This window comes from Colobus angolensis, unplaced genomic scaffold (assembly GCF_000951035.1).
Source record: "Colobus angolensis palliatus isolate OR3802 unplaced genomic scaffold, Cang.pa_1.0 Scaffold2, whole genome shotgun sequence".
Classification (NCBI taxonomy): domain Eukaryota; kingdom Metazoa; phylum Chordata; class Mammalia; order Primates; family Cercopithecidae; genus Colobus; species Colobus angolensis.
This window is the reverse complement of record NW_012115154.1, coordinates 14,552,017-14,567,650: the sequence shown is the minus strand read 5'-3', so window position 1 is coordinate 14,567,650 and position 15,634 is coordinate 14,552,017. Positions and strand designations below refer to the sequence as shown.

Here is a 15,634-nt window from a genome sequence, read left to right as displayed (position 1 = left end):
CTTGTTCAATGTAAAGTAAACTCTAGTCTACTATTGACCCTAATTTGTAAATTTTGACACCTCTCCTCCAAAAGGGAAAGATAGCATTTTCTTCCCAAGGATTCACAGTTTACCTAAAAATGGTTCACTTCTTAATAAAACCTTCTTAATAAAACCTTAAATGTTTTCTCAATGGTGTACAAATTTTACTGTTTTCACTAACATAAAGGACTGATGTTAGCCAGATTCTTTCCGCCTGATTCAGAAGTTTCTGTATAATAAGTATTGATCGAGTAGTTTTCCATGTCATGGACTATAAGCAAGTGAAATGTGAATGTGCTTATGATAGCCAAGGTCAATTAGTTAAGGATTTATATTATACCTCTTTTCAAAACTCATTTTAGATTATTGGTTTACATATTAATATCCATGTCTATATGAAGTCAATATCGACAGGGTCAATGGTTTCTTTATTTATACCTACTTTGCTTAAAGTAAAGGGAGGACAATTTTAAAATTTGCAAATTATGTTCCTCTTTTTGAACCTTAACCTACACTATCTATTACAGGGAAATGAGTTAAATAAGTTTTGTATAAATGTCCAAGAAATATCTAAAGCAATGGAATTACTGTGAGAAGTGGTGCAGAGAATCTGTATACTAGAGAAAAACTGGGTGAACATCATTGGGAAACCAAATGTCAAGTAGTTATTAACACAGTTCAGCAGCAAGTGATGAAACCACGAGAAGCATAGTCACAGACTGTGGGAGGCAGGGAGCAGAGAAATGGAAGGCAAATCTTTGTTAATCCAGATGGCACAAATGAATCCCCGATCAGAGATGAGTGGTGTTATCACTCAGCCTACCTGTGCCCTGTTCAGTGATAAACCGAGCAGTCAAACCCCGTCAGGCTCTCTGCATTGCATGCTTTGATCATCCTTTAAGAAGGTTAATCTCACTGAACAACTGGTGAATTTATTGTCAATATAATATTGACATTTCAATTCTCTTTAAAAAGTAAAAATGAAGAACATCAGATAACACAAAGACATTGTTCTGGAGTCTTGGTTGACAATTAACCAAATTCAGTTTTAGCTAAGTGAATTGTTTGCCACTAAAACTGGAAGCTAGAAAAATATAGAATTTGGAATGAAAAGATCAGAAATCAGGTTATGCTGTTCAATTTATTAATTATGCCCATGGACAAGTTGTAATCTTTCAAAATCTTGATTATCCCATTTATATAGTGGGGAAAATAGCATCAACCTTGAAAAGCTTTTATGTAATTTAATATACAATATATTTAAAAAGAAATTGATAAATTACAAAATGTCTATAAATGTTTTTGGTGTTATTTCAGCCACCAGGTGAAGTCATTTTAATATATTTTGGCCCTACATTACTCATCTCCAAATATTTTAGATTGTGCAATGCTATTGATACAATATTGAGTTTATATTCTCCCAAAATGTGTGTTTTGAAAAATAATACTTCTATTTCTACACATTGTTTCTATTCTAAAACTAACACTAGCTAATCATCAATAATACACAAATAAATTCAGGTTTAATAACAATAGTGGGTTAATTCACATTTCAAATTGCTTTCTAGGTAATTTTTTTATCTCTGGTCAGTTCCTTGTAAATCATCATTGATTTTTACCTCATGATGTGACAAAGAAAAAATTTGTATTGGGAGTATAAATAACAACCCTGTCGTTTTCTTGTTGATTTTGCTTGCATTTTTAGTGTAACATTCATTCTGAGATATTTTTGTAGAATCTTCTTTAGGCACCTTTCATTTTAGAAGATGTGAGAGACAAATACAATAGGTGTATAGTCAACCCATCTTGTTTCTGGGAAACCTTGGCACCAACACATAAAATATGGCCTTGTGACACATGGATGAAGTGGAAACACCAATGTCTATCCATATATTAAATATGAGCAAAGTCGAATTATTTCTTACTTTATTTCTATTTGTAGATAACAATTTAAGAAATAGGTTTAAGTTTTTCTTCTCATATTTCATATTCCATACCTCACTAGCACTTTTACTTTGAGAATCACTTCCTAAATAAAACTAAGAATTGCCAATAAAACAAATAAATACATCTTAATTTCTTTAAAAATATCTGTAACCAGCCAGGCACAGTAGCTCACGCCTGTGGTCCCAGCTACTTGGGAGGCTGAGGTGGGAAGATGATTTGAGCCTGGGAGGTTGAGACAGCAGTCAGCTCTGATCCCACAACTGCACTCCAGCCTGAGCCACAGAGCAAGGCCTTATCAAAAAAAAAATATATATATCAGAACCACTCATTTTTCTCCCATGATGTTAGTATTATAAAGAAATGGTGAAATACAGATTTGGAATTGTCTGATCCATTGCATACCTCATTTAGGAGTCAATATTTACTTGGCACTTTCAAAAGTATGTTTGATGTTTTTAAGTTTTCACAATAATACCAAGTTATAAAATGTGACTTTGAACTTATAAAATGTTCAGGTAGGTGATATTTACTTAAATATCAACTTAGCTGGAAATATGTCTTAGCTTATATTGAAGAGAGCACAAAACTCGAGTTTCCTGTTACAAGGTTACATAAATGTTCACTGTGCTCATCTAAATAATTTCAGGCAGTGTTATGTGTCTTATAATAATTACTAGGACTTAGGACAGAGCATTTTATAAATATTTGAGGATGTGATATTCTAGTTTCAGGATCATGTTTTATTTAAAATGTAAAACTTTAATATTAAAATTAATCATTGGAATCATGTACCAAATTCAGCTGTGCCACGTAGAAGACAGAAGTCCTAACTTCAGCGGTGTGTAGTTCAAACTTCACTAGGATGTTTCAAAACTTCAAATATTCTGACCTATTACTAGAGCATTCTGTGTTTTAAGAATATGGCCACAGTATCTATTACTCAAAAGTCATACACAGAATTTTGTCCATTTTAAAACTGTAGCCTACCTTTAACTGATAGGGAACGGTATCACTGACAGAAAATTCCAGATGTCTCAGGAACTTATTCTTAAATATTCCCTAATCTTATTATCACTGACAGAAAATTCCAGATGTCTCAGGAACTTATTCTTAAATATTCCCTAATCTTATCTAGTGATTTTTCTGAGAGCAAAATTTGGCACTTTTAGGTCTCTACTATGTTACTAAGAGGAACAAACTATATAGACATACGGTAAGGTACAATTTAAAATAAAACAGAATTCCCCATCTTTATTAATTCACCAGCCACGGTGCACTAATAAATTTTATGCACATTATTTCATATTTTATCCTCACCAGAATCCTATGATATAGTTACACTTTTACAAGTAAGGAAACCTAAAGAAATTAATTTTTTTTTTTTTTTTTTTTTGAGATGCAGTCTCACTCTGTCGCCCAGGTTGGAGTGCAATGGCGAGATATTGGCTCACGGCAACTTCCACCTCCTGGGTTCAAGCAATGCTCCTGCCTCAGTCTCTCGAGTCACTGAGATTACAGAAATGTGCCACCACGCCTGGCTAATTTTTGTACTTTTAATAGAAACAGGTTTCACCATGTTGGTCAGGCTGGTCTCAAACTCTCGACCTTGTGATCTACCTGCCTCAGCCTCCCAAAGTGTTGGAATTACGGTCATGAGCCACTGCACCGGGCCGAAATTAAGTAATTTAACTGAAGTCATATATGTAGTAAGTGAAAAGCTAAGACTGAGATACGAATCAGAGTCCTTCAATTTCAATATATTTTTGTTAAGTGTTCAATTAGTTAAAATTGATTTTAGAAATGCCAGGAAAGTACCCTCTTTACCTCATCAGCTCGCCGATGCTTAAAATTCTACCCTAAAAGGTTTATTATTTAGTAGGAAGTTACTCAACCTTTATTAAAATGAAAATACCTCTGGTTATAGGATCATATTATGTCATATCAATTTTTTACACTTCTGTGTCAAGGAAAGCTGTGTTCATTGGAATGCACTCATTTTAACAGAAAAATCAAACTTGAACTAACACCAAAAAAATGTGTATACATTTGTTCAGATGATCTGAAAAATTAAACATAGAGCTGTGACCCACCATGGCCCATGTAGAATTCTGCCTCCTCTCTATAATTCCTGTAGGTCAGCCCTCATCCTCACAGAGAGGCAGGATGGCCAAGGTTTCCAGGAAGTGACAGTCACTTCTGGAAATTTTCAGGAAAGGAAAAGGAAGTTTCTGCTCCCATCCTCACCCTAAGAAGCCCTCAGGTAATCTTGCATGGTGTCTCTTTGGCTCAAAAGTTTCCTGAGCCAGTCCCTGTGGCTGGTCACTGAATGGCTTAGAGCTTCCCACCCTTGCAGCAAGCACTGTGGCAAGGAGAACAAGATTCTATCGGTAGGATTAAGTCAGAGGTTAGTAAAGCTGGCTGGGCCTCCAAACAACCCCAGGAGCTTTGACAATGTCTATGCCTAAACCATATTCCAGAAAAATAAGGATCAGATTCTAGGGGTGGAGGTGTGAAAGAATGCATGACGTGGGCAGCTGATGACCCTACTTGTGAAAATCTGCCCAAATGATACATAATGTGGAAACAGAATCCAGAATCACTGAGGCTCAGATTCTCCAATGAGGGTTCATTACTAGTACCTAATTCATGTGGCTGCAAGACAAGATAGGAGGGACCAAGTGAAGGGAGCTATCAGCAATGCACCTGGCCTTAATGTCAAAAGGCAAGTATTGATGACAGAAGAAGAGTGAAATAGGAATTGATTTCTTGAGACGTGAAAAAAGGGCAGGCATCCATGGACAGGGAGGAAGAAATATAGAAACAAGAAAGTAGGAAAGAAAATAAAAGCTTATATCAGCTACTTCACTTAAGGCTCATTCTTGATAATTGTAAAGACAACAATTAGAACTTCCACTTACATAAAGTATTTTTGGAAAGTATTTTCTCACCTATTGTTTTTTGCACATGCCACATTTTAGCTGAATCTGGGAGTTTTCTGATTTGGTCAGACAAAAATTGTTTTGATAACAGCAACTGTTTTTATTAAAAAAGGTAGACATGACTTCCACACAAATATTCACACACATATCAACACGCACACACAGTAAAAATCCTACTGCTAACTTAAACACTGCTCATTTAACATGTTGGTATAGTTACTTCAGTCTATTTTAAACTTTCAATATTTATAACATGATTATAGTATATTCATAATATGATACGTATAATAATTTGTAATTCTATAGTTCCTTTCACTTATTATTATGTAATACTTGTTTCATATTGATGACAGAAGAAGAGTGAAATAGGAATTGATTTCTTGAGACGTGAAAAAAGGGCAGGCGTCCATGGACAGGGAGGAAGAAATATAGAAACAAGAAAGTAGGAAATTTTCTTAAGTTTGACAATGAAATTTTCTTAAGTTTCTTAAGTTTGAAATTTTCTTAAGTTTCTTAATATTTTCTTAAGTTTGTTTTAGATGTCTAATATCCTATTTATATATTTATAATTATTGATTGATTCCTTCAGCGTGTTTTAAAACTTCTGATGCATATTATTTGTTTTAAAGTTGTAAATAGGCTGGGCGCGGTGTCTCAAGCCTGTAATCCCAGCACTTTGGGAGGCCAAGACGGGCGAATCACGAGGTCAGGAGATGGAGACCATCCTGGCTAACACGGTGAAACCCCGTCTCTACTAAAAAATACAAAAAAAAAACTATCCAGGCGAGGTGGCGGGCGCCTGTAGTCCCAGCTACTCCGGAGGCTGAGGCAGGAGAATGGCGTAAACCCAGAAGGCGGAGCTTGCAGTGAGCTGAGATCTGGCCACTGCACTCCAGTCCGGGCAACAGAGCGAGACTCTGCCTCAAAAAAAAAAAAAAGAAAAGAAAAAATTGGTCCATCTTTAAATTAGCATTTCTTTGATGACTACTACAGTTACTTTTTTTACAATCTTTGTTCCTTTTATTATAAGCCCAGTCAGAACCTTTGAAGAAAAGGGTTTTGAAGCCATTTATAATGATCTATCTTTATTCATCATATGTGCAAAGGCTACCAACTTCTTAATGTTCCTATCCCCGACATACTCATGTAAACCTATCTCAGTGCTGGAAAATAACAAGATGGCATTCATCTATCCTTTCTTATGTCAATGAGTATTTTTAGCACTGTAATAAAAGTGGGCACCAACCAGAAATATTGGTTACTTCCATTTTGTTATCTTCATTTCAATCCTTAATTTGGGTTTATTAGATTTCTGCATCACTATAAAATAAGGTTAATCAATTACTTTTTTCTGCTTTTTGCTTATACTGTCAGGCAAAATGATACCTTCAAGACACACTAAATTATAATTTATGTTTGGGTGAAGCTGCGCTTTTAATTACCTTTTTGTACTAAGAAGCTAGCACAGTGATTGGCACAGACTAGACACATCATATATTTACAACCAAAGGAACTAAATAGAAACCACACTTTTTTCATTTTTTTAAGTGAGTGGGAGTCTGACAGAACATCTCTATTTTATAGATTATTTTCACATATATTTTTTAAACTCTTCTTCTCCTTTGATTTCTCATCTATGCAGTAATCTTCACACTGATGTTACATAAAGGGCATTACTTCAAATTCCAGAAAAAAAGAACAGAGATTTTGTTTCCCTATATTTCAAGACACCCAGGACTTCAAATGTTTACTTTGTCAAAAGATCAGGAGAAGAAGTGCAGGAAATTACATCAGGTATCTGCAGAAGGGGCAAAATGGAAAATTTTCAAATATATCTTGAGTTAGTAACTTTTAAGCAGTCTCTTAGGAATGGAATTGTATTAGCGCATCTAAAACTATAGGCACATCAGTTGTCTCAAGAGGTTGCTTATCATAGAAGCAAAAGCAGTCTGTGGGAGGCAGGGCATGCTAATCTACTGACAATAACATTTCAGTATCTTTTGCTTCTGTGTTTCCCTCATGTGCCCGTAGCTCGATCCCATTACCTAGTAAGATGATAACCCAAATGATGTCATGCATCTCTGCTTTCAGTTTTCTTTTTCTTTTCATTTTTGAAAATTTTTCTTTCTTGTCCTTTCATTTCTTATTAGTCAGTTGAAAAGTACCCACTCAACCCACTCAAGATATGCCAGGGATAATTTAATAAATTCATGCAAGAAGCTTTTCATGAAATTTCTAGCCAGACCAAGTATTTCTGTTTGGTAGTCCGTTAGTTCATTGGCATGCTGGATTTGCTTGCTACTTTCTGTTTCATATCGCAATTTTCTGTTTACAATTCTTTACAAAATATTTCAGCCTTAGGAAATGATGGGAAGTTTCCTGTAAGATTAAACCAATATAAACTCCAAACATGCCTGACTTCTTAATGGATAAGCAGGAAAAGAAGCTCCTTCCAAAGCAGCAGGATTATCAAGAGCAGGAATCTGTGTATCTTTACACCAGAACTTAACCAGAGAAGTGACGTGGCTGCTCTCTATGATCCAATTCCACATGTCTTTTACCACTGACTAGCTCAGTATTTTCCTCCAGACTGTGTTATTTCTCTGTTGCAAAGCTTTTTGTTATTCAGTCGCTTCTTCAACATAACATCAGTGGTTGCAAGTCACCGTTCACGACTTTTACTCCTATATATTTCTTCTTTCTAGGCATTTATATTAGTTTCCTAAGGCTCCATAATGAAGTGTAGAGCCTAAAAGAAACAGAAACATATTCTCTGACAGTTCCGAAAGCCAGAAGTTCAAAAATCAAGGTGTTGGCAGGACCACAGTCCCTCTGAAGTCTCCAAGGGAGAATCCCTCCTTCCTTCCTCCAGCTTCTGGTTGCTCCAGGCCTCCGTTGGTTTGTGGCTATATATCTGCACTATCTATCTGTGCCTTCATTCACATGAATCTCTCCTGTGTGTCCTCTACCTTTCTGTCTATTGTATAAAGACACACACATTGGATTTATGACCCACCCACTTAATCCAGGATGATCTCATCCTTAAATCTTTAACGTAATTACCAGTACAAAGACATTTTTCAAATTAGGTCACATTCATGGGTCTGGGTGGATGTCTTTTCGGGGGTCACCATTCAAACCACTACGGTATCTTTGCAACTTCTCTTTACACTTCTATTTCAGTCATTTAGTATTTTTATTTAAATACCCAAGCACAGGAAGCTGATTTTTCAGGGTCCATCTTTTTGCTAAAGCTCAGATGATAGGATGCCGCCAGTTCCTGCTTTCATACGCTTTCACCCCAGTCCATTCAAATGTGGCCAAGGCACACAGTCACATGATACCTAACATGGCTGCTGAGGCTCAGCTCTTTCGTGGTGCCTATTGGCAGGGTGGGCTATGGCTTCAGCAGCCTGACATAACTGGCATTGTCCATCTAGTCCATCAGAATTCAGGAACTTCCACACAAGTAGGAACAATCTTATTATATTTTGTAATCCCAATGCTTTGAATCGTGCTTTGTATATGTTATATGTTTAATATGAATTTGTAAACTGAAACATTAAAGATTCATTCATTCATTCATTCCATAAACATTTGTTAGTACCTAGTACATAACGGGCATTACAGTTAGATGCCATGGTTAAGATGATGCATATTGAGATACATTCCATATCCCAATAGAGTTTTTAGACTTAAAGAGGAGGAATACATATATAATCACACAAATGATCAATTTTAACTGTGGTAAGTTCTGTGAGGAGTATCTGTCTCTTAGAATTGCTTTTATGTTTAGCAAATAAATGTCTGGTTCTAATTTGGCCTTTTGTATAGGTTTTCCCGAGGGAGTAAATACATTCATCAGTACATATGATTATCCTGGTCCCCTTGACAGTTCTAGCTATCATTGCAAATTAATAAATGACATTCTGGTTCATGTGTTAGTCTCTAGGAATGTGGTTAGCATGTTTGCATTCATCTCCACTGGTGCCGCTGACATTTTGCAGGATATTGCTTAGTTGTGGGGGACTGTCTTGTACATCATAGGATATTTGGTAGTATCCACGACCTTGACCCACAAGATGCCAGTAGCACACAACCCCCTCTTGTGACAAACAAAAATGTCTCCAGACATTGCCAAAGTTTGCTGGGAAGCAAAACTGCTCCCAGGAGGGAATCATTGCTCTAAAAGTAAATCAGGCAATCTGAGCTATTGAATTAGGTAGGAACGGGAAATGCGAAACCCCCAGTTCTATAAACAAGAATCATAGAACCACATTAAATTGACTAGTATTGTGCCCACATCGCATTCTTGTGGTTGCCAGTGGATATGTGTGCTTAGGAAGACATTGAGGCTCATGTAAACAACCAATGTGTAGCATCTTATGTGATTTACATTTCTTATCTATAGCCAATTTGCCAAAAGGGAGACACAAGTTTAATATAAGTTGTGAACACACCCCACACACATGTGGGTTTACTTTGATCTTCAGCTTTGGAAGTAATCATTGACAGAAGTACAGACTGAAGCAGACTTCTCACACAATATATTTTCTGTGTTCTTTGTATCATATCATTCTTTATATCAATACCCTTCTATTTTAAGTGTTTTTATTTATGTAAAAGTTTATCATTCTGAGTAAGAGAAACTATTTTAAAGTTATTTGGAGTCAGAAGATCTGGGTTTGAATCCTTCCTGTATTCATGCATGGCCACTATAATCTTGTTAAGTTATATTTTTTTAACATTTAAAAAAAGTCCTATGATTGAATGATTAAAAATAAAACCTTATAAACAATGTGTCATGAACTTTTGAGATGATTATTATGAACATGATGAAAGAGCAATGTGAAAAATTGTATCTATTTGATACGGGAAGTGAGAGGGAGAATTGACTTTCAATGGACACCTGTATCCGACGTTTGAACCAAATACGTAGTGCATGTAGTCCTCATATTCAGGATCTAAAAATGCACCACGTCAAAAACAAGTCTACAGGAAAGCCTGGGATGTAAAACTGTAGAGGGCAAATGGCTTATTAAATGCCAAAAGCCTAATCATCACTGTAGCAGATAACAGGTGTTCCAGGTGAAGGTTCATGTTGGAAAAACACCGCATAACCTGGCATCTGTGTTGATTCCCACTGATTTCGCTGAGATAAAAACTAAAAATAAAAATGTTTAAAAGACAAGAAAAAACAGCCCACTGTTTGCTCGAAATGTAGGTTAACTGTAATAGAGAATGCTTTTCCTTCTGATGAATCACACCTGACCACAAAGTTTTCTATATATTTACTCAGAAATGAGTTAGAATTGCACCTGCACTGCACCTTTCTCCCTCATTGAATCCTTCTTCATCCATGGAAAACTGATTGCTGCTTACCCTGCCCCTCCTGGGTGGCTTGAAGAACTTTAATGGGGTGGAATCTCATAATAACCAAGCATTCCCTGGTCTGGTGAACAAACTGCACATACTGAACAAATAGGGGCAAATGTTCCTCCAAAGGGCTGATGAGTACATTTGCAGTTTAATTTAAAGCTGCCCCGGGGTAGCTATGCTGTCTCAGCTGGTCTCTTTATGTTTGTGTTACTATAGAATAGAACAGATGCCTTCCTTTTAGTCTGGGGCTGTAACTTCCATATCACAGAAGAATGAAAACTCTCTCCTGATATTCAACTCAGAACGCAAAACTCAGCTTCCGAGTCACTGGGGTCCATGACAACCGTCAATATCCATTTCTTATGCCATTTGCAAAGCAGCCCTAGGAGGCTTATTTGAAAGGTATGTTGTTGTGACTGCCCTGTCCATGGCTGGCATTGCCAGCATGGTGCTAGACTTGGAATAACTTGATTTTGTCTCTTCAGGTGCTACGTGTCACAAGCACTGGACAATTTTAATGGGCCTTTAGAAATTAAGAACATTATCTGGCATTTACTGAGCATACAAGGTATATGAGGCACTGCAGCTAAGAACTTTGTATACATTATTATTTCACTTAATACCTACAACTATTACATATGTATATATAATGTCAACGTCTTACACATATGGAGATTGAACTAACATTTTCTGATCTGGTTGCAAATAATTTCCTTATGCATAAATAATTCTGATTTTTATAGTATTTACATTTTATTCTCATTTTAATCTATGAGGATTAAATACAGGGTCATTGCCTTGTTTTAGTAAGGAGGAAACTAGGGCTCAGAGGTTTTAAGTAACCAGTCAGTACAAGTAAAAGAGCCGTCCTTAAAATCCAGGAGCACAGACTGCGGAACAGGTGTTCTTTCCCTTGTTCTGCTATAAATAGAATAAAATCTCTTTGATCCACAAAAACATATAATGATAATCAGGCATGAGCTTAAAATACCCTGAGAGAACAAAAACTTGACCTTACCAGTGTCAAGTTCTTCACTGATTTTTATTTCAGACCAGAGGTTAGCAAATCTGGCCTGTCATTTATTTTTATAAATAAAGTTTTATTGAAACACACCCAGCCCCATGTCTTTAGGTATAATCCATGGCTCATTTTGTGTTACAACCACAATGACAGGACTGAGTAGTTGAGACATATTGTGTGGCTTCCAAAGCCTAAATATTTACTAGCTGGCACTTTACAGATAAAGATCATCAACTCCTTTTCAAAATCATAAGTAATTATCTTACATTTTTATGTTATACTTGGCTTAGTTATAGTTGTGAATAACCTTTTTTTATTATTATTAGGCAGTCTCAGGAAAATATCAGTCCTCATAATACAGGTGGAATGAGACCTGATTTTTGTTTTTTTTGCGCATGAGGCATTTAATACTAAAAATACATTTCCCAAAGGAGCAATCTGTGGCTTTGCCCCTGGTTAAATTTTCCATATCTCACCATATCTCCTTTCTGATCTCTCTCTCTCTCTTTCTCTCACCCTTCTACCCTCACCACCCCACACATGTGCCAGTCTGTAGCTTACTCGGTCCCAGCCCAATGTAAAAGGTGCTTCCTCCACCTGTGCTGCCAATTCTATACCTCTTGCTTCTTGGTGACCTCCTCCTTTACTTCCTCCTTGGTCTCATCTATTTTAGCCTATTTGCTCTTTCTCATTAATGTTTAAACAGGTTCAAATCTCCCCTAACATAAACAAGAGTCCTCAGGTCCTACCTCTTGCTCCAGCTACTTTGTTCTTCTGTCTTTCATAAGTAATTTTCTAGGAAGACTTGCTTACAATCAATGCCTTTGTGCCTTTGTCACCATTTACTCCTCAATCTATTGCCTCTGACTTCTTGTCCACACACACTACATGTGGGCACATATTTGTATGCGGATGTGTGTGTGCACATACACGGACACATGCACTGACACACAAATACATACACATTTTTGTAAATGCTCATTACTTCTTCAAGCTTAATTCACAATAGTGGAATTGCTGAGTTAAAGGGTAGGTCACATTTAAACCTTCCCAAAAAGCCGTGCTTGGACTTCTACCAGCAGCGAGCCACAGTGCTTAACTCCAAGGTCATTGCTGAAAGTGGCATATTATCATTTATTAAAATTTAGCCAATTGAATAAAGGAGAATAACAGTGTTGCAATGTAATATGTGTTGACTCTGTGTCCCCACCCAAATCTCACCTTGAATTGTAGTTCCCATAATCCCCTCCTGTCCTTGGAGAGACCCGGTGGGAAGTAAATGAATCATGGGAGTGATTACCTCCATGCTGCTGTTCTCATGATAGTGAGTTCTCAGGAGATCTGATGGTTTTATAGCGAGATTTTCCCCCTTTTGCTCAGCATTTCTCTTTGCTGCTACCATGAGAAAAAGGATGTGTTTGCTTCCCCGTTCGCAATGATTGTACTTGTAAGTATCTTGAGGCCTCCCCAGCCATTCTGAACTGTGAGTCAATTAAAACTCTTTCCTTTGTAAGTTACCTAGTCTTGGATATGGCTTTATTAGCAGTGTAAAAATGGACTGATACACAGTGTTAAATTATTTTAGTTTTATTTGATTACTTATAAAGTTTTAAATGTTTTCATGAATTTATTGGTAGAAGACGGAGATCCAAATTCCAATACGAGTCTTATGAGCGTTTTGCTAATGTAAACCAACTTTAATATAAGCCAGCATTTTAAAAATTGTAAAATATTTCTTTTTGTTTTAACCAAGCTGTAGCAATAGTTTGTCCGAAATAAAGATGTGCATAAATCTGAATAAACATGGTTTTAGTTTAAGAAAATATCAAGAAACAACTTAAAATGTCAAAGATGTGTGAAAATTGTGGCTCTCTAAAGTACAAGAGTAAGAGAGAACATTTTTCAAAATTATAAAAACTAATGGTTATATTTCATTTAACATTTCTCCTTGAAGAAAATTAAAAATATTTGAAAACTAAAATAGAACAATTGTAACTTAACATTATGAAGTATGTTTCTATTTTATTTTCACAAGTTCTTAATATATGAGTGAATAAACTGTATGTTATTTACTTTAAAAATTAAAAGTTTTTAAAAAATACTTTCGATTATTTTATAGTCTCTATTAGGAACTTTGAAGTGAAGGAGTTAATTCAATTAGATAAGAATTAAAGGATTATAGAAATTTGTAAAATTCTTCCAATTATCTTGCTAACTAGACAGTCTAATATTAGATACATCAAAACAATTATCTTATGGTGATTCTGTACAAAATGCATAAAACCATGTAAGTATAATTTGCCACTGCTGAGATGTAAATAGAAATGAAAATATAAATAAAATGTATGCATAAATTTCTTGGTTTTGGGGGTTAAGGCTTGATGATAAATTTGGCCTTGATGACTAAATATGATTTTTAAAAATCTTGCAAGAAAAGATGTAAGAATCTTGTGTACCTGTGACATTTGTGAAATTTAAAAAAAGCAAATCATAGGACAACACATTCTGAGAAAGAATTGGCAAGGGCTACTAAAAAACAATCCTCAAGGAAACCATAATATTTTTAAGAACAAATGCTTTCATTTGACTCCAAACTAACTTTTTAATTTTGATTGTTTACATACTCATTTTTTCACTTAATTTAATTTCTATAACTCTATATAGTTTTCTGGGATGAGGTCTTGTACATATTAGGTATTCAAGAAATGTTTGTTGAATGAATCAATCTCTCTTTTGTAATAATTGACCCCTTAAGGTATTTAAATTTAAAAAGTTAAATTTGCGTTATGTGTGAAACAGTGTGCTTTTTATCGACAATTAAATAAAGTGTTATAATTTAGTTAGAACATTATAAATCTGGGTCTGAGCTGATGCGCTTTTTTAAGAGACCATTTTACAATATAAGGCTTAAAGCGATATATAATATTTGGTCCTGGAATTCTGTTTCAGATAATCTATTCTAAGGACATAATATATATGGTAAAATGATTTTAAAACATCTTTTGGAAATATTAAAAATGTTTAAAAATTATCCTCTTTTCTTCTGTATGAAAGTCAACAATAGTACTATTATTGATTATCATCAAAGCAACTGAATAAAATGGAATGGGCTAATGAGAAGAATTATGAAATTGAAGAGTTTCTGGATTTGAAATCTTTAAGATAATTGCCTAAAACAATCAAAATTCATCTATTTCTAGACACCAGGACATCATTTGGTGGAATGGCCACTCAATTGCCCTTAATTCATTTTACCTAGCACACATTCACCTACCGAGAGTGTGCCATATGTTGAGTACCGTGCTAAGTGCTTAGGGACAAGAATCATTCATGATTGAATACGGAATATCTTGAATTTTATACAAAAGACTTAGTAGTTTATGCTGTAGGCAGTGGGACAGACAAATAACATGATTAGATTCCTAATTTAAAAATGACCATCATGAAAATATGGAGGATGGAGTGAGTAACGGGCAGACCAGAAGGAGAAAGTCCAGTTAGAAGACCCTTGAAATGGTCCCAGTAAGAGGAAAATGAAAGCCTGGAGTAAGACAGTAGCCATAAACACTGAAAGAGGAGTCAGTTACAAAGGCCCGAGTGATGACATGTTTGAGCCTCCCGTCTTTAACAAAGACAGCAGCATATAAAAGGTCTTATAATATTTGAAACTGAAGAGTGAAAAAGGCGATGATGGACTGGACTTCCTTGAGGAAAGTCTGCTGTCATGATTGGCCAGTTCAGGTTGCCTCTCATCCTTCATATATGAAGCCGATAGGCCATGCCACACATGAAGCAACAGTGATCTGAACAAGGCAGTGCAACCACTGGCAAGTGTATACAGAGTGAGTTGGAATTAATAATGTCTACATTTGTTTAAGTAACTATCTAAATATGTTTACCCTTTCAGTTGCTATGTTGAACTGTAATTTTCTTCTTAATCTTAATCCCAACACAAAGACTTCAACAGTAAAATACAGTATCGTTATACTACGTTTTTCTTTTAACTATAAATTATGTAACATAAATTTTGGATCATTTTTCCAAACCAAAACTAGCAACACGTAATCATAAAATTTCAAGTTTATGAGAGATCTAATTTGGTAACTTGGAATGCATTAGTTAGCATAATCAGTAGCTGGTACCGATGCCACCTTACATAACATTTCATTTACCCTATCTGTAGAATAGGATGCCTTCGTAACTCTCCCATTCTACCCTCTTTTATTTATTTATTTTTTTGAGACAGAGTCTCGCTCTGTCGCCCAGGCTGGGGTGCAGTGGCCAGATCTCAGCTCACTGCAAGCTCCTCCTCCCGGGTTTACGCCAT

The 15,634-nt window shown here is 35.7% G+C and overlaps 1 protein-coding gene across 2 annotated transcripts in view; it reads right to left on the bottom strand.

Moving 5' to 3' along the window:
- Positions 1-15,634, bottom strand: part of CNTNAP2 (contactin associated protein-like 2) — a 2,310,676-nt gene that overhangs the window by 2,135,917 nt on the left and 159,125 nt on the right. The window lies entirely within an intron of this gene.